Source organism: Tympanuchus pallidicinctus, unplaced genomic scaffold (assembly GCF_026119805.1).
Source record: "Tympanuchus pallidicinctus isolate F22 unplaced genomic scaffold, pur_lepc_1.0 scaffold9, whole genome shotgun sequence".
NCBI lineage: Eukaryota > Metazoa > Chordata > Aves > Galliformes > Phasianidae > Tympanuchus > Tympanuchus pallidicinctus.
In genome coordinates this window covers 15516204-15535269 of record NW_026294813.1, presented here as the reverse complement: position 1 = coordinate 15535269, position 19066 = coordinate 15516204, and the positions used below count along the sequence as shown (strand labels likewise).

At 50.3% G+C, this 19066-nt stretch overlaps 1 protein-coding gene across 1 annotated transcript in view; it reads left to right on the top strand.

Annotated features, from left to right (window-relative positions):
* The window catches only part of CNTFR (ciliary neurotrophic factor receptor), a 170974-nt gene that overhangs the window by 41963 nt on the left and 109945 nt on the right, over positions 1-19066 (top strand). Inside the window, exon 2 of the mRNA XM_052670628.1 lies at positions 5339-5449. The gene's annotated coding sequence lies outside the window, so the exon portion shown is untranslated. The remainder of the gene's footprint in view (positions 1-5338; positions 5450-19066) is intronic.

Genomic DNA, 19066 nt, shown 5'->3' with positions numbered 1-19066 from the left:
CCTTTTATGAAGCTTTCTGGGCATATTATTCTAATGATGTTTAATGGCAGTGATTTCTTCATCTTAACTGAGTCTGTCTTTTCCCAGTCCCATGTCATTTTTAATTTGTTGCTCTTAGGAGAAGTAAGAGAGCACGAGACTGGCTCAGGCACCCTGTCTCTGCTACAGAATGACACAGTCATTAAGGTTGTAAGAGACCACTATGATCACCCAGTCCAACCACCAGCTCACACCCACCATGCTCGCTGACCATGTCCCTCAGTTCCATGTCTGCATGTTCCTTGAACACCTCCAGGGATGGTGACTGCACCCACCTCCCTGGCAGCCGTGACATCTCTCCAGAGGCAGGTAGCCTGTGCATGTTTCCCAACACCAAGCAAGTGTCCTTCCCAAAGGTACAGGGAGTGGAGCTGCGTGAGGTGTCCAAGCGGCAGCTGAAGGGCAGGCTGGTATGATGTCAGTGTTCTCTCACCTGGGGAAAGGGATGCTGTCTCCCAATGGCATAGTGTCTGTCGGAGTGCTCAGAACAAGAGAGATGTAAACCTGTTAGAGCTCATCCACAGGAGGGCCACGCAAATGATAAGGGATGGAGCAGCTCCCTATGAAGACAGGCTGAGAGAGCTGGAGCTGTGCAGCCTGGAGAAGAGAAGGCTGAGGAGACCTGAGAGCGGCTTATCTGTATCTAATGGGGGCTGTAAGAGAGATGGGGACAGACTCTTCAGCAGGGTCTGTGGTGATAGGACAAGGGAAATTGGCTTCAAACTAAACAAGAGGAGATTTAGGTTTGGTATACGGAAGAAGTTTTTTACGGTCGGGGTGGTACTGACGCAGTGAGGTGGTGGATGCCCCATCCCTGGAGACATGCAAGGTCAGGATGGAGGGTCTCTGAGCACCTGATGGAGCCATTTGTGTCCCTGCTCATTACAGTGGAGTTGGACCAGGTGACCTTTGATGGTCCCTTCCAACTCAAACAATTATGTGATTCTGTGATGCTGTGATTCTGTTTTGTGTAAGTTTAAATTCAGCGTGGGTCATGGCTGGCTCTGAAGGTGCGGGTGCAGTGGTTGATACCAAGTTGCACACTGGGCTTTCAACAGACTGGGCTGAAACATAGGATACTACAGACATAGGTTACAAGATGAGAAGGAAAACAGGTCTTTTTTTCCTCTAGACTTGAGAACAAATCAGGTTTTGCCTGGACTACTCCTTTTCAGAACACATTCTTTGTAACTGAGCTCCACGCTCAGCATGGGAGAACCCTGTCTTGGGCTAGGAGAAGGACAGCACAGTGGGACAAGCCTGCACACCCTGCCCACCCCCTGCAGCTGAAGGCTTCATCCTGTGCCTCCTCAGTCAGGATCAGGCTTTGTCACAGCCCAATCCCCCATGACCTCCGTGGCCTCTCCTCGTGTCCCCTGGGAGCTGTCATGAGACTGCCTGCGCCATGCGGTAACACGGGTCTCGGGGATGCAAGCAAGGTCAGATGTCTGCTCAGAAATAAGATTGGCGATGATGCCACCGGAGCTGACAAATGGCCTGTCACTGCTCCGTGACTCACGGCAGTGAGAGGGCAGCGGTGGAAGAAACCCATGAGGTCACTCGTAGCCTCGCTCCCCCCTGGGAGCTGTGTGTAGCCTTCACCCAGGGAGTGCTGGGCTGGGCAAGGCTCTTCCTACAGCCTTCCTTCTGTGTGCCTGCATGTGGGTTTAGGTGCCTGGCACAGGTCTGATTTAGCTCCTGCACACACCTGGGGAGCTGGTCCTGTAGTGCAGATGGTGTCCGCTCTGCGGCCCCTTTTTGGATCTGGGTTCCTGCATGGGGTACTCCTCAGTTCAGCAGTGCTTGTGAGCAGGGTGAGGGGTGAGACAAAGTTTGTGCTTTCAGCCTGTTGCAGTGCTACTGTGATGCACAAATGTGGTGCTGTAAGGAACAGAGGGCCCTGCAGAGCCAGCCCAGCACTGGTATGCTCCAGCCTGGGCCATACTCCTCTGTTCTGGGACATTGGCAGGGGTCAGCTCAGCCTGCCCTTTCTCTCTCATGTTAAGACTTTCCATACTTTTTAAAAGAGCTTTTTTCTCAGTTGCAAAAATCTCCATGGACATCACAGCCAAAGCAGCCAGCACCAGGTGCATGCTGCTGGAGATACTGCACCCACCACTCAGCCTTGGGGCCGAGTTGCTTTTTTGGGGACAGTATTGGTGTTATGGGATTTGTGGGGAACAGGTGACCTAAACTCTCCAAGTAATTTGGAGGAATATCCCAGTTTCATTATTCCAGTTTCAGTTATTCTGCCTCCTGACATGCTTCATCCTCTTAGCCAGCTCCTGGGAAGCAATGGCGCAGCTGGGAAGGGTAGGATGGGGTTTCCTCACCTAGAAGGGCAGATGAGAGCACACTGATGGGGATCAGGAGTTGCAAGTCTTGGCAGCATGAAGATCTCTGAGCTGGATGCAGGGGATACCTATGAACCACTGCTTGGATCTGGTGTCCTTCCTCCCACAAGGACACCTGTCCTAAAAACCTGAACCCTCTCCACAAAATGCAAATGCATGAATTCTCCTTAAGAATCCATCACAGGCTTCTTGTCTCCATCTTGATTGGCTCCAGTGAGGTCAACTTTTTTAATAACTTCTGGACTTCAGCAGGGAAAACTCATTCCTTCAGGAAATAATATAATTAAGGTTGCCTGACACTTGTGATTATAAGACCCTCTCTTCAGTTGCTTGAAACTATGCCAGTCTTTAACAATGTAGACTGAAACTTTGCATGTCTCTGCTGCCAGCTGAACTTTTTTGGAAACTTTTAGCAGAGAAGTGTTTTAAGGTGCTCTCAGGGCAAGCTTTGGGGAAAAAAAAGACATTACTTTATCAGTAGCTTAAAAAACATGTACTTGCAGTTAGGCTGAAGAAACTCTAGTACCTTTACACTGTGAGACCAGGGCAGATTGCTTTCAGGAGTGTATACAGTCTGTGTGCAGAGGTGCTACTTGCCGCTCTGCTCCCCGCAGGACCTTCAGTGCTTTGAGCATGCAGGACTGCCAAGCCCATAGTTCAACTGATGCAAGGTATGCTTCACTGATGGGAGGCTATGGGTCCCTCCTGTTGGCACAAAGAACTCACTGATCCCTGATCCATATAGTTTTGTGTATGATGATGGGAGAGAAAAGGCTTCCCTCCCCCCTCCCAGCATTAGTATTATTGTTAGTATAAGTATTAGTATTAGCAAGAATTGACTAGGATATCCCTCTGCCTCAGCCCCATTGGTTGTCTGGGAGGTACAGAGGCATGCAACAAGCAGCTAAACCACCAGTTCTTTTGCATCGCATCTTCCTAATTCAGCATGTCGTTATGGAAGTGTCCAAAATAAGAGCGAGTTGTGGGGACAGCCCTGCCAGATCCTATCCAGCAATCACCTTGATAACGTGTCCTGATAGTGGCACTTGGGACCTTGAGTCTAGGGTGCTTGCAAGAGCTCAGGGCTGCTGCAAACCCTCCTGTGGAGCTTGTGCTGCCCTTTGCACCCTACACAAGCCTGCCTCAGAGCTGTATCCTGTTTTCCGGGAAGTTCAGCTCACTGATACTCAATTCCTGCAGGTTGCCCTGAGTTAGATATTTCAGGTGCACACCTGTTCTGGACACACCTGCTGAGTCCCTCCAAAACCTGAGTTGGTCCTCAGTTTGGTTGAGTCCTTGAGAAGCAAAGATGAGAAGGCAAGGCTCTGGGGTCTGTACCAGAGATGGCTTGTTCCTATAGAACAGGGCTCAGGGATATCCTGGAGACACCCAAGGTCAGGCTGTCAGGCTCTGGGGACTTTGAGCACCAGATCAGGCTGTAGGTGTCCCTGTCCGTGAAGGAGAGTTGGACCTTTGAGGGTCCCCTGCAGCTCAGACAGTTCTGTGATTCTGTGCCCATCTTCATGGTGTGAGTGGGTCCCAAGGACACCCCTCAGCCAAGGGTCCCTGGTTGTAACAGAGCATCCTCACTGCTTGCTTTGCCCTGCCTTCCTCTGCTCTGCTCCATCTGTGGTTTAAACCCTCCCCCCCCCTAAAAACGACAACAACAACAACAAAAAACGCATCGTTTTCATTGCAGAGCAAAGGAGCTTGGTGGAAGGAGCCCTCGTGCACCCTGTCAGCCTGGGGTGCCCAGTGGGGCAGCTCGTGAGTGATGGGGCGTTGCGGCTGTTCGGCTCGGGGCAGCTGGAGTTAAATTTCCTGGTGTCTGACACCTGACAAGCATGATAAATTGTGGTACGCCACGCGCTGCCAGCGTGACAAACGGTCCATTGCCCTCCTTTTAAGCTCTGGGAAAACTTTTTAATTATTTCCCAGCACTTTGCAAATGAGCGTTTCTCAATCAGGCGCCCAGTGGAGTTTGTTTTTTTTTTATCAGGAGGGGAATGGAGGTAGGGGGGGTTATTTGTTTGTTTGGGTTTTGCAGGCAGATGGGGGTGGGCAGGGGCTGCAGTTTGGGTTTGTGCAGTGTTTGGATGTGGTCCTGCGGAGGGTTGGGATGGAGCTCATCAGCTCAGGTGCTAATTAAAGCACATCGTGTTCCAGGCTTGCAGTCGCCCATGGGAAAACGTCTCCCCAAGAGCGGCACTGAGGCTCTCCTCTGCCAGCGGAGTTTGGCTCCTTCTATTTTTCATATTTAATAATGCAGAACCGTAGTACTTTTTTTTTTTTTATCTTCTCAAAGTGCTTAAAAAGGAGGAGGGAACCAAAGAAGCTCAGCCACAAGAGCTAGATAATGAGTGCAGATCTTGGCTGATAATTTGTTTGTCTAACACGAAAAGTGTGTTTGCAGTTGTAACCAAAGGCACTGAATGCCCCAGACTCCACCTCTTTGGGCAGCACATCACACAGCATCTCTCACACGTTTGTAGTCCTGGGAACCTGTACCACAAAACTCTGTGTTCTTGTTTCCTTCCCTTGGCGTACAGTGGAACCGTGTATAAGGCCCTGCAGGGTTAGGGCTTATGCAGCACAAGACCTGTGGGCATGTGCCAGGATGCTGGGCTGACATTTGGTCCTGCTACATTATTTTGGATGGCTACTGTTGCTGTCTTGAAGGATGATTAGAGATGCCCCAAGCTGCTGTATTTTTTCCCCCTCTCCTGTTTCATGTCTCTAAATCAAAATAATTAAGCAGATGCGTGCTCTGGGGCTGAACTGGGATGCTCCTGTGGGAGGGCTGTACATCCGAACAAGCTTTGTGTCACCCCTGGCTGCCAGGGCTGGGAAACAGATGCCCCCTCCCTTGTTCATTGCCTATGCTTGAAGCAAGCGTAGTGCTGCACCAGATAACCTGACAGACTGTCTCTTCTGCTTTGTTGAAGAAACTCCCAGATCCGAGTGACGGGGTTCAGCCAATCGTGAGCAACCAGAAGAATCCCGGAGCCTTTGATGATAAATAGGGGACTCCCCCAGGACTCAGGACCGGTGGAGAGGTGAGAAGTGTACTGAAGTGCTCACTTACCTGCCTTGCCCTCAATTCATGTGCTCTAAGCATCAGAGCTGGTGCCTTTTCTGTTCACCCTTCCTGCACATGGGATACGGCATCTATCTTGTGCCCAGCTTTGTCCCACTGATGCTGTAGGGCTGTGTCCCCTTAGGAAAACAGCATGGCTGCCAGCACTGGTCAAAAGGTTGTCAGATTTTCTATTCATGCCTTATATGCGTTGTGATAATCTAGCATCATTTTTGAAGAAATCTGGGGTCACTTCCTAAGCCACAGGGGCTCTACTGGAGCAAAGGAAGAGTGGTGATGGTACTGCCTTGTTTGGACATATGGGCCATGCTGAGACTTGCTGGGGGTTGGGAAAGCCAATGCTTGCTGCTGCTGGGCTTGAAAAATGAAAGTGATGAATTAAATTTTTAGCGGGTCCCTAACTGCCAAGCAAAGGCATCTTAAATGAGGATTGTCACTGTTTGACTAGCATAGCCTTCCACTTAGCAAAAATTGCATGGTTTTAATTATGCTGATCTTGGAAAAGCAATCACTTGCACCAGAGAGGTGAAACTTCACCAAGACATCAAGTGTCAGGAATTCTCACTGCCTGCTTCTACTGCTCTCCCCCATGCAACCCATTTCCCAGGGATGTTTTGCGGCCTCTTTCAGTTTGCATCAACCAAATAATTGTCCCCTGAGCCCTAGGCAAGGACAAGAATGCACCCTGCAATTGCATTTGGGCATGGGTGCAGGCACTGGATGTAGCTCAAGGTGAGAAACCACAGGGGTGGGCAGCTCCTGGTGGGGCACATTGGTCTGCAGCAGCAGAACTGCCATCAGCAGTGCCTGGGGGTGGCATCTGTAGGATGGTGTGGAGTAAGGACTGCTTCCCGTCCCTCATCCTCCACCCAGCAACAGTTCTCCTTGCAGCTCTGCAAATAGAGAGCAGCACAAGGAGAGTACGTTGCTAATAATACCAATTACTGTTACACGCTGGCTACAAGGTACGCTGGCAGTAATGGGATCCGGGGGGATGAAATGAAAGCGATATAATATGGTGAGATAAATTAGCATTGTAAAATTAGCCATGGGTCTAGTCGGGGATCTGACAAATGTGTTGCAGCTTCGTTACAAGCTCTGAGCTCTGCCGAATTGGATTTAGTGGCCCAAAGCAAAGCAGACAGGAGCAAGGGAAAAGAGAGTTTATTAGGGGTCTCCGTACACACATGCTAATGGTTAACGCTGCTTGTTGCTTCCTTGACTTTGCTGAATGATACGTCCCCTGGCGCCTGCTCGTATGCTGCAGTGCAGGAATAAAAGCCCAACACTGCTGATGTGCTGCTGGAGCAGCTCAAGCCTGGCAAAGGAATGGGAAGCGGATGGAGGGGCATGGGTTTGGGGTCAGGTGGGATGTGGGGAAGGTGTTTGTGCTGTAGCTGTGTTTCAGGCTGTAGGAAGGATTGGAGGCTGCGGCCTTACCCATTTCCCATGACCTGGGCTGGGCTCTGGGGCAACTAGAGCTGGGCATCCCACAGCTCCACCTGTGCGTCAATGAAACACCATCAACTTCAGGGGTCCAGATGCACGTATTATCCTTCTTTCTCTGAAAAGGAAGGCTGTTTGTGCCTCAAGAATGGCTGTGGCCAGATCCAGTGGGACCTGCTGCCTGGAGGCTCGTTAGGCAGCAGCAGAGGCAAGCGGTCCCGCTGTGAGCAGTGCATGGATTTGTGAATGCAGACTAATTGCATGTTTAATGGCTGATGCATTACACAGAATCTAGGGAGGGGCAGGCATGATTTAGGTCTGGTTTAATAAGACACGTCATGTGGCTCATTTAATAATAATAAAAGCAAGGGAGAAAAGTGCAGAATGTGCTGTAGAGCTCTGTGGTGGAGCTGAAGGGCTTGTGAGGAGGTCAGTACTAAGGCTTCTGCAAGCTGTGCCACTGTGGTGCTAGAGGAGTGGTGGGTATATGGCAGACATGTCCATAGGAGGGATGAATTCCTGGGGATTTCAGCAGAGGGCTGGCCATTGTACCGTGCTGTTCTGGCAGTCAGTGCACTGTGGGCATATACTTGTTGCATTATGTACACAATGTGATGTTGCCAGAAGGGTCCTCTGGACAGCAGCATTGGCTGGAGCAGTGGTCACCATGGGGCCATCTCAGCAACACCCAAACCCAGGAGCATCCCAAGAAACCCAGGTGCGTTTGTGTGCTTGAACCAGGTTGGTGGGGACCCAGATGGTGGGAGATCAGTGTGCTGGTGCAGCTGCCCATGTCTATATGGCTGCAGAGCAAGCAGGGCATAAGGTGCAGCTGTGATGCATATAAGGCACATCAGACCCCAACCAGCTCCAGGTACAGCCAAAGAGTTAGTGAAAGCAGATCCTCTGGCCCCATCTTTGTTGCTGGAGAAGCAATGCAGGACCTCAGCAGGGAGCAGCAGGAAGGCAAGCCCACGGTGCAGTGCTCATAGAAGCATAAATAGAAATACGACTTCTCAGGCTCTTGTGCAGCAATGATATATCTTGTTTCTATTGACTTTTTTTAAACCTCTAAAATACATTGTAGATTGATCTACAAATCTGCAAAAAGCACCTGTTTTTTTTCTTTTCTTTTTTTTTTTTTAAAGTCTAAAGCAATTTTCTGCCTGCTCCTTGTGGTTGGCTCTGAACAGACACATGTTCTCTTGTCCTCTTTGAGGCTGGCACGCTGCCACGATAGTAGGAAGTTTAGTAATACTTGAGCTGGATCGATGCGAGCCCATTATCTGTGCTGCCTGGGACTTGGAAGAGACGGGGAAAAAATGCTCTCCCCAAACGCATCAAAGCCCTGCGATAAGGACAGGCGGCTATTTATAGATGGACAGATGTCTTGCCAGAGCTCTGCTGCTGTCACTTGTTTATGCAGCTTTTGAGCATTTAGCAGTGTTTATGAGGGTCTGAAGAGAAATCTGTCCTACCTTCTGTCTGAGATGGATCCCTCCAGGCACTGCCGATGATGGTGGCTCGTTTGCTCGAGGGCTTTGTTCTTGTTCAGAAGGAGGGACGTGCCCTTCAGATGGCAAGAATAACATGGTTGAGAGGCCCCGAGGTGCTCTGCGGTCAAAAATAAGGTGTGAACAGTGATCTCATGTCCTTGCATTGCTGCAGACCCACATGGACCTTGGAGATCTGTAGTTCAGAGCAGGACTGTCACCAGCGCTGTTTCAGGTTGTGTGGCTGTGAGTCTTTACAGCTTGGAGGTCTCCATCCTCTGCCTCCTGGGATTGTGGCTCAGAAATGAGGTTTTTCCTACTGGTTAGTTAGTTAGTGTGGCCAGTGCCATTCTGTTTCCTGTAAAAGTCTACATCCCTCTTCAAGAAACACACAGAGCACTTGAATTGGTACAAACCATTCAGCCTCAATGTCAGGAGTGGCTCCTGAGGCCAGCTTAGGTCTTGCAGTGCATGTCCATGTATGTCTTCAGTGAGAGCAAGTGTCTGAGCCAGTCCTCCAGCTGGCCCTCAGGACAGGCAGAAGTTTCTCCTTGCATCCAGTGGCAGCCTTTTCTTTCAGCTACAGCACACTGCCTCTCATCGTCTTGCCTTGCATTGCTGCAGAGAGCCCAGCTCAGTCTTCCACAACTCCCCCGTCCATTTTGGTGACCTCTGCTGGATTTTCTCTAATTAACAGCTTGTTACTGGGGCTCGGAAGACCAGCCGTGGTGGTGGGATGGTGTTCTCAAAGCAAGTGCTTCAGTGGCCTGGGGCTGCAGGAGAGAAGGAGGTGTCTGCAGGCAGGTTTAGGATACCAAACCTGACTGTGTATTTTAACGCATCCTTTATAGGGTGCCTCATTCCTGAACCAGGGGGCAGGGGACATTTCTGCTCCCTGTAATGTGATCATCTACACAGTTTTTGCAGAGTGCTCTGAGCATCCCTTGCTCTCTGCTCAGCTTCAGCCTGTCTCCAGGGTGCCACTTTGCTCTGACCATATATTCCTCTGACTAGTGGGCAAGCCAGGAAGTGGGTACCTTTGTAATGAAACCACATATAGGCTTTCAAGTGGTGATGACACTTTCTCAAGCTATCTGTCTAGTGGATGTGCATTCCCCAGCTTGTTTGTATTCACAGGCATGATACTTAGCTGTGCAGGTGGGCCATGGATGTCCAGAAAGATGTCAGTGTCAGGAGGAGGCTTTAATGCAAGCCTTTCTGCTATTCTATATGATGGGTGGCAGGTGAGATCCTAATGTGCCAAGGGCTGTGAGGGGGGTGGCTTGCAGGATGAGGCACAGGAGATGTGGCTCAGCCAAGAGGCAGCAGCAGTACTGGGGATGGCTTTTTACTGCTGAGCTACAGCATGACCGTGGCAATCATTCAGTAAATGAGGGCTCTAATGGAGCCAAGCAGTGTTTTCCAATTAAAAGAAACAACCGTCAGTAACGAGGACAGCACTCCCTCTGAAATACTATATGCTCACCAGATTGCATTACAGCCACTGTGGGTCTTGGCCCCAGGAGAACTGTGATGATGGATGCCCGATGCTTTGCCCCTTAGGGCAGATGTGAGGTGTATCTGGAGTGGGATCTGCCCTGTGAGCGAAAGCAGTGTGAGGCATTACCCTTGTCCTTTCCAATGGAAATGGGGTGCCAGTGGGAACCTTCTCTCTTTCTAACAGCAGGATGGTTCCAGGCTGCTGGGACACCACTCTGCTCCAGAGCAGTTAGCAGCACATGCTAGGCTTGGTGTAACAGCCTCTAACAAGTTTGGCTCAGTGCTGCCCTTCACTGAGATCATATTGCTGGCTCTTTTTCTTCCCCTTGCCCTAAATCGTAGCACTTACATAAAAAAGGAGGGGCACACACGTGGGGCCTGCACGATTTATGGATCAGAGATTTATATGCCGCTGGGATGCTGTATTTTTTCCCCACCGTGACACTTTATTGCCACAAATTACCAAACAGGCAAGGTTACACGAGTGACAGCAGCAGGGCTGTAAAGGACAGGAACAAACGGCAGCGGGAGAAGTACTCAGAGGAGAGGGGGAGGTCGGGCACAAGGCAGAAATAAAGCAAGGCGGGAGGTGAGCGTGCGTCAGAAATCTGCCCGCGATGCAGCGAGCTGTGTGGGTGAGGGCTGGGGAATTGGCGTGCCACCTTGCACATGTGTGCCCACGCTGACAGTGCCATGCAGCTGGGGAGCAACTGGTGGTTGGGCACGTGTCAGGGTTTGCAGGCTGTGAGCCCATCGTGTGCCCTGATGATGTGATGCGCACTTGCAGGCTGTCTTTTTGGGGTATGAACTGCAGGTTTTTAGTTGCAGAGGGATATTTATTTTGCATGCTGGTCTGCTTGGTGGGGACTTCAGGGCAAAGCATTGTTAGAAAGTGAGACTTCATCTCCCTTTGAAGCATCTTCCATCCCAAGCAGTGCTCAGTCTGCAGCAGCTGTGTGGGGTGTCCTGCAGCAGGGTGTCCCTGCTCCTGACTTCTCACCAGCAATCAGCAAAAACGTGATGTGTTGTATGGAACAAACACACCTGGCTTCTGCATGGTGGGCAGCAGACCTTGTTTTGACAAACCTAAGGGTAATTATTCCCTCTGAAGCATCATCAGTGCTGCATTCGCAGCCCTTCCTGGCAAACCTAGTCAGGGGCTCCCATGTGAAAGTTTTTTGCAGTCAGTTTATCTCTGCTTGCTTTCTGGCTCTTGACATCTGTGCTGCAGGGACAATTGGGCTGTCTTCTGGCTTGGCTTGGGTGTCTGTCTCAAATTTGAAGACTGAAGGTGTGCTGATTTTCTATGCAATCGGTGGAGAGAGATGCTTCTGGGAGATGCTTTGCTGGAGGAATGAGTGCTGGGTTTTCTAGCTGCATGATTGCAGGATGGGGAACATCCCAGATGTCCCCTTGGGTGGGCCAGGATAGGCACTTCTGTCTGTCTTAATGCATCTAAGTGATGCTTGGGGAGAATGGGTAGTGAGCATCATCCCCTGGCCAGGGAGGTGTCAGCACTGCTGAATGCCTGTTGCAGCTCCTCTGCGATGCGCTTCGGTTGAGCGACTCTGTCTGCGCCCAGTCGCCCAAGTTAGATCAGCTTAACTTCAAACAAATGTAAGAACTGAAAGGCGCGGGAGCAGTGATGTATTAAGGCTGCCTTTGAGCTGGGGATGCTACTCAGAGCTGCAGGGAAGCTGTCACTCCATTGTTACTGCAACAAAACGCTACCGGAGGAGCTGAGAGGTGCAGAAACAGAACTGCTTTTAGCACACAGAAATGTGCTCCATGGCCTTGGGACATGCTGTGACAGCCCACTGGGAGCAAGCATGGGTGCAGAGCAGTGGTCACCTGGCCCTGGTATCACCATGGGCAATGGGGCAATTTGATGTGTGTGTTCCTCTGCTAGTCAAAAAAAAATAATAATGATTTCTCCTGAATCCCATTGCCATAAGCCAGGTATTTAATCTTGCTTGAAGGGAGCATCTCTAACGTACACAGGGCATCGCAAACAACGGTAAGTGATCAATAGGCTAAGTCCTGAGGTCTCTTACCCAGACTTTGCTGGGGTAAAGGTTGACAAAGTGCTGAGTATTTACTCGAGGCTTCAGCCCCGTGCTGAGAGCTGGAGAAGTGATTGACAGATTTATTGATGATACGTTTCTCTATGAATCCCATCTGACTGTTGCTCACAAATGCTCATTTGAGCATAAATCCTGCCTGGGCGGTGTAGCAGATAGCTGCTACTAAAGCAGAGCTGGGCAGAAAGGTTTCAGACGAATCACATATTTGGTGAAAAATAGCTTCGGATTAGCAGGAATAGCTTGTGTTTCTGTGTTGTGTTTGGCAAATAGCCTCAGCTGAAGAAAGTGAAAGCCCACTTGTGAAAAAGATCAAGCACAGGGTTTTGACACGATGTTTAGATTTCATTTCAAATCGGTTTTAGGTTTTCTTCCAAAATCAAAAAGCCAGACAAGCTTCAGAAGATCCCTCTGAAACCCTTTCATTCCTCGCCCTCTGCTTCTGCCGCAGCGCGGGGAAACGTGGCACTGCTCGCACAGCTCGCTGTCAGCTCTGACTTCATCTGTTTTCCGCTCAACCCGCGGTGTGAAGGCTGTGTTTGGTGCAGGCTGAGCTGTGTTGGGCTGCCATGGGGAACTTCATACTCACTCCAGAAAAAAATAAGCCACCTCCATGCCATGTTTTTCTCTTGTTGCATTGATGTTTCTTTGTTTTGTGCCCGGTTGCAGCTCGCTACCTCTGCCGCAGCACCTGCTTGCGCCCGCATGGGTGCCGAAGGAAATCGCTCAGACAGATTTGTGCATGTGTGTATGCCTCTCTAAGTATTTCCCATTAATTAATGGAGGCTGGAGTCTGTCGTCTGTAACGAGCGCTCACTGGCGGGTGATGAATGGCTTGTATGACAAGATGGCAATGAGAGGCTGGGTGAGCTGCTGCTGCTGTTGCTGGCGCTGGGTTTGGGAGAGCAGCAGTTGGTACCTGGGTGAGAAGATGGGGTGGAAAGCAGCCGTGGCTGAAATGGCTGAAGAGGAGGAATGGACTTGCACTGTGGTGGCCACCCCAGTCCCATGGAATTGTTGTCTGTAATTCTGTTTACCAAGCAGAGAACTTATGCTCTTCTCCTGACCTCTGCTGTGCTTGGTTTTGCTGCTGCTCCATGCCCAGAGAAGGATCCATGTGCCCACATTTAGTTTCTGTGCTCCAGCAGTGCCTTCCTGTAAGCTGTGCTCAGGAGCTGGAGCGCAATCACAGTGGTGCCAGTACCAAGTGTTCCCAGCCTGCCTTACCTGCTGGCAATAGGCACATGCATGCAAGACAGATGCTTGAGGGTGTTTTAGGTTCATGTTCATTGTTGCAGCGTGGTGTGAGGCTGGTCCTTATGGATGTGCTGGTGTGAGGGTGTGTTTGGTGGATGTGAGTTCCTGGTGCTTGCATCCTGTTTGGTGGTAGTCAGATGTGTCCTCTACTGGGCCCAAAGTTTGTAAGTTAGAACACTGTCCTCTGCTGCACACTGATCCAAGGGAAACAGCGCTGCCCCCAAAATCTGCAGCCTCCAGGGCAGGCATAGACTGAGAGGGCACTCCATGCCCAGTAGGAATAATCCCTGCAGCATCACTCTGGACCCACCATGAAAGCTGTGTACTGATGATCTATTTCTGTTTAAGGTGATTTTGGCAGCTTGCTGGGGCTCCAGCAGTAGGAACAGGGACACTGCTTGGAGAAAAGTGTGGGTGCTGTGCACATCCTGCATGGTGACTCCCACCCCATACGGTGAGGTTGCAGGGGGACCAGCCTGCCTTTGCTGGGGAACTGAATTATCTGCTTCCCCAAGTGAGGAAAATAATAATAATAATAATAAAAAAAAAGTGCCTTCCACTAGGTCATGAGCCATTACCTCGAGGGGCCCTTCATCAGCTGATGAATTCTACTTAATAAAATAAATACTGAGAGAAAATGTAATTGGATTTCATTTATTACCCAGTTCCGCCTAGCAGCCCCAGATTATACAAAAGCAATTAGAGAAAGCTCTCCATTAATAGCTATCTTCAAGCCACCCAATGGGCTCATTCCATCAAACCTTCTGGCTCGTGTAATTTCCTTTCTTGGAGCTGGCTCCTGGCTGGGGGAGGGATGTGGGGTGCCCAGCACCATTGCCAGCAGCCTGTAAACAACAGCAGCCCTGTTTCCATCACCTTCAGTATGCCTAGGTCTGCAAAAGGGTCTCCTGATCTGGGGAGGGAAGCCAGAACACCTAGGTGTTTTGGCTAAGGATTGGGCTTGGTTGTCCCTCCTCTGTGCTGGGAGCACCTCGTAGCCGTGCGGTCAATCCGTGTGGTTTGGCAGCAGGAATGTGGAGCCCTGCAGGGGAATTCGATGTAATCCTGTCCCCTTCAGGATACAGTTGCTTCTCTCCGCTGCTCATTCTCCCTCTAATGCTGGCAGTTTGCATGTCAGCTCCTGTCAGCCAACTGGTGTTGTGCAGGAGAGTGTTCCTGCTTCCATGCGTTCTGCTGGGATCAGGAGGACCAAAGACAACCTGCAGGTTAGCCTGTAGCAGAGGCTCTTTCCAGTATCTCAGCTTCTGGTCACTCTTTACAAGGCTGGATGAGGAAGAGTGCTGACAGTGGAGTTGGCTTTCAGATTCTGGTTGATCCCAGTGCCCAGACAGGAGTGGAGTGGGAAGGATGTATTTGTTGTGCACACATCAGCAGGTGGATACTGCATGGCAGGAGATGAGAGATGTGCTGGTAGGGCATGAAGCCATGTGTCATGGGGAGAGGTGAGAAATGCTTGGCACAGATATGCATGTTGCTGTGTGGGTGCTTTTTCCCACAGTACATTGGCTTGTGCCTGAGGTCTGTTGAAGGAGATGAGGCTTGGCCGCTTGTTTTCTTTGTTGGCTTGGGACTGTGAGAATGGCCCATGACAAAGCCAGCAACACTGTCTTTACCTTCTTAGCGCTGAGGGAGATCAAGGGCTCTGCTCAGCCTTGCTTGCAACACTGGACTTTTTTGCATTGTGTGGTACGAACAAAAACAGGCTCCTACCCATGACGGTGAAGACTGCTTTACTCTTCCTCTGCTCACCTGGGCCCATTTAGCAGCCTTGGAGAACAGTTGTCCTGCTGTGCTGCCTTGTGTTGGGTAAGGAGTGCTGTCACAGATGCACCCGTGGGCAGTGCCTGTCAAATGAAGGATATCTGTTCAGGAGAGAAGAGATGGGGTGCTGGAGGCCATGAGGGAGGGGATGTAGTTGAGACATATCAGTGCAGAGAAAGGGGATTGATCTTAGCCATTGAGGTGGCTGACAGCGTGGGATATCTGTTCTTGGAGGGGAAATGATTGGGGCATGAGGACATGAGTCTACTGAACTGAGAGGAGGGCTGAGGTGTGGAGGAGGCAGGGCAGACCTTTCCAGTGGGAAATGAGGGAGGTGAAAGATCAAAGAGCAGCTGTTAGTCTGGAAATGGACCCAGCTGGAAGCTTTTTACAGGGATGGCACACTTATTACAGCCACTCAACTGCTTTGCCTCTGCAAACACAGTGGTTGCTGAAAGTTGGGAAGCTTTTCTGACTTCATGGGCAGCCATTCCTTCCAGCCTGGCAGTGAGTCTGGACTCAGCTCTGTGATGGCAGGAAAGGCTGTGAAAGAGACAAATCCGTCCTCCAGAGAAGAAGGGACCTTCTCAGAGCTGTTTTTTCAAGCCATACAAATGCAGTGACCGTGCAAAACCTTCCTTTTCATCTCACTGTTTATTTTTTCACAAGGCTTTTATTTATACCCTCTTAACATCCGTGCCGTTAAAGCAGCCTTATTAGGATGCTGCCCTTCACCAAGAAACTCTGCTCTCGAAAAAGAGCATTAAAGATTCAACAAATAGCTGAGAATTGGGATTGATCCTAACCTCCCATAAATGGGAGTACCTTCCCCCATTAATCAGCCTTGGTTTTCACTTACAGGATGATGGCCTCAGTGCTACACTTCTTCAGGACTAAAAGCACGTTAAATATTTATCACAGCTGAGTATTCACTTCCCCCTCTATTGCCAACTGTGCTCCACCACATAAGCCTGCGTCGGCTTGACAGGTTGTGCAGTGAGGTGGCATGCCATTAGGAAACCTCTTGTGCCAGCATGCTCCAGTCATTTGCTGTGCTAAGCACGGAGAAATAGTGGCATCTCTCATCTTGAAGCATGGTCAGCATGGGACTGTATTATAAAGTCTTGCTGCCTGCATTTGCACTAGTAAATTTAACATGCCCAGGTCTGCTCTTAAGCAGAGACTGGTGGTGATGCGTGCTCAGCATCCATGCTCCTCTGCTTCCCTTTAGCCTCCCAAATGGGATGATCACCTCCACAGTGCTTAGCAGGAGCAGCCCAGTGTCTCTGCTGAGGCTTTGCCCCACGTCATCATAAGTACTGGCCATTCAGAGCGTGGCATTGCGTTGCAGTGCTGGGAAATGCTCCCTTGCTTATGGCTGTGCACATGGCTCCGGTGCTGTCCTGCTGCTCTGGAGGAAGCCAGCAGCTCTCTGCACTTTACTGGCATGCCAGGAGGAAGCTTTCAGTGCCTTACGAGGCTTGAAATGCCGGCAGGGTGTTTAGCGGTCCAGTTGGTCTAAACATATGCAAGAACGTCCTTGATAATTGTGCCAGGTGTGCCATAGCATTTCAGGGAGAGGCTATTTTAGGACTATCTCTGAGAGCGCTTTTTCCTTTTTTGCTTGCTGATTTTGACTGCCAGATTTCTCAAAGGCAGCTCTGGCTTCAGGAGCTGCTGAGGACCTCACAGCTAGGACAGCTTGATAGCAGTGTCCTCGGACAGTGCTGAAATGAGAGCCCTTCATGGTGCCCCTCCCTGGGTTATAGCTGGTAAGGAGGAGCTCCCTATGATGCTGTGAAGAGTTTTGCTTCTTGGAGCATGCTCCACTTGGCCAACCTGCAGCTGCAATTGAGCTCTTGTTGCTGGGTTAATGCTTTTTCTTAACGCCCTGGCATCATCGTGATGCATTCTCCCCTCATCTCCATCTCCCCCTCTCCGCCTCCAGCTTGAGTTACTGATGTGCACAGCCTTGTTATAGCCGTTTACATGTACAGACGCACAATGTGTTTCATTATCCATGTATCAAACTTGTTTTGCTGCTGTCACGCACCAGAAAAGTTAAACACGTCTGATCAAAGGCATGTAAACACAGCTTCAAAACAAATGCCCTCAAGTCCTGCCAAAAGCACAGAGCTGTCTCGAGCAAACCCCCATCTCCTATTCCCACATGTGCACCTCCCACTCCTCCTCTGAACGGTAATGTGATGCCAGGTGGTTTCTAAGAGCTGCAAGCACTCAGTGGCAGTGGGACCAGTTGTCATCTGGCCAAGGAAGCGTGGCCATGGAGCACTGCCATGGGGCTGAGGACTGACTGGAAGTGGGGCGGCTGGACGCATCCTTGGACCCCTACTGAGAGGGGAAGAAATGTTCAATGGAAGGACTGGGGATGGTCCCAAAGTAGGAGCTGCTTCTGCTCTGCCATTTTTATGCTCCTCAGTTACTGGAAAAGGAGAACAGAGGCATGCATCCCTGGCTCAGAGTCTCTGATGGCACAAGATTCTGATTCCGATTCAATTCTGTGATTCTGTGAAGATCACCTGTGGAATTGGAATTGCTAAAAGATGGGGAATTTTCCCACTTTTCAATACTGAGGCTTGTATGCTGTCAGCATGTGTCATTGTGGACTCATTGGATTTTCACTTTAGTCCAGCTTAGAGGAGGACTAGATATGTTCATTAAATGGGGATCCATGGGATTTTGCAGGCACTGAGGGCAGGTGTTTTAAGAAAACACTAGCTCCCTTGAAATAAGCCAAAATCCCGTTCAGTGCTTGGCTATGAGCACGAACAGAGGGTAGTTTGGGAATTCATAAGCTTGTGAACTGACCCAGACACTGGAAATTAGTTGCCCGAGGTCTTTGCCAAATGCCTTTGAATAATGGACGTGTCAGAACCAGATGGGATCGCAAATGGTGAGTTATTACTGCCCAGTGCCTGTGCCAAGTCTGTGGGGTTTGTCCCCCAAGCCAGCATTGCACCGTACCCCTGGCCAGGTTGCCACATGTAAGGTGATGCAATGAGCTGCCTTCATCACACCCGGCTGTGCTAGGGGGACAGATAGAGCTGCAGTCATCCACTGCCGTGCTGCTAGACAGTGCGGGCAGGTTGCGAAATGCCCTGCAGGCAGTGGGACGTGGTCAGAGGTTAACGATGGTGTCAGCCTTCATAAATCATCCCTAATGAGGCTTGGGAAAATGATGGTTTGGAGCCTGCCATGCGCAATCGCGCTGAGCTGTCTTTCCTTTCCTTTGGACTTTGTTCCCATTCAGTTTTTTAGGGCTATCTGGGGGAACCTCTGCATGCCCGGAGGTGCTGGAGGCTTTCCCACCATTTTGAGTAATGAGTGGTTCTGGGTTCTGCCTGCACTACTATTGTGGGCAGTGGCTGGCTGATTTGCTGAAGTCTAAATACATTCTACAATTTTAGCCCCATGATTTTGTCCCCATAGTTTTGCGTCCAGCAGAAGTCTCTGGCTGGAAGGCATTGCCCGTGTCTTGGTACATGGCACGATGCTGCTAGGGTCAGGCTTGATGGGCTCAAGCCATGGAGCAGTCAATGGGACCTTCTTTCAGAGTGCCATCCCAGCATGGGAACCATGTGATGGGAACACATCAAATCAAAGCAATTGGAGAGAAACTCTTGTCCGGGATGGTGGGACCCCAAGAAAGGCAGAAGAAGGAGGAAGAGGAGGTCAGTGAGATTCCCTCGAAATCAGATCTAGGTCTGATGATGGTGGGCTGCTCTGGACTATGTGTGGTCCTCAGGAAGGCTGACAGCCACGAGGATGCTGGGAGGAGCACAACACAAATGCAGTGAATATTCCCGTATTATTTATAAAGTACTGCCACAGCCCTGGAAGTGTTGGGACTCTCAGAAAAGCTGAAGGAATGCACTAATTAAAGAACACAATGGGAATGTAAATTCGGAAAGATCCCCAGAGGGATGCAGCCCTGAGGGGGAGCTAATTTGCCATTCCTGCTCCTCCCCTGCAAACTGGCTGAAACACTGGAGCAAT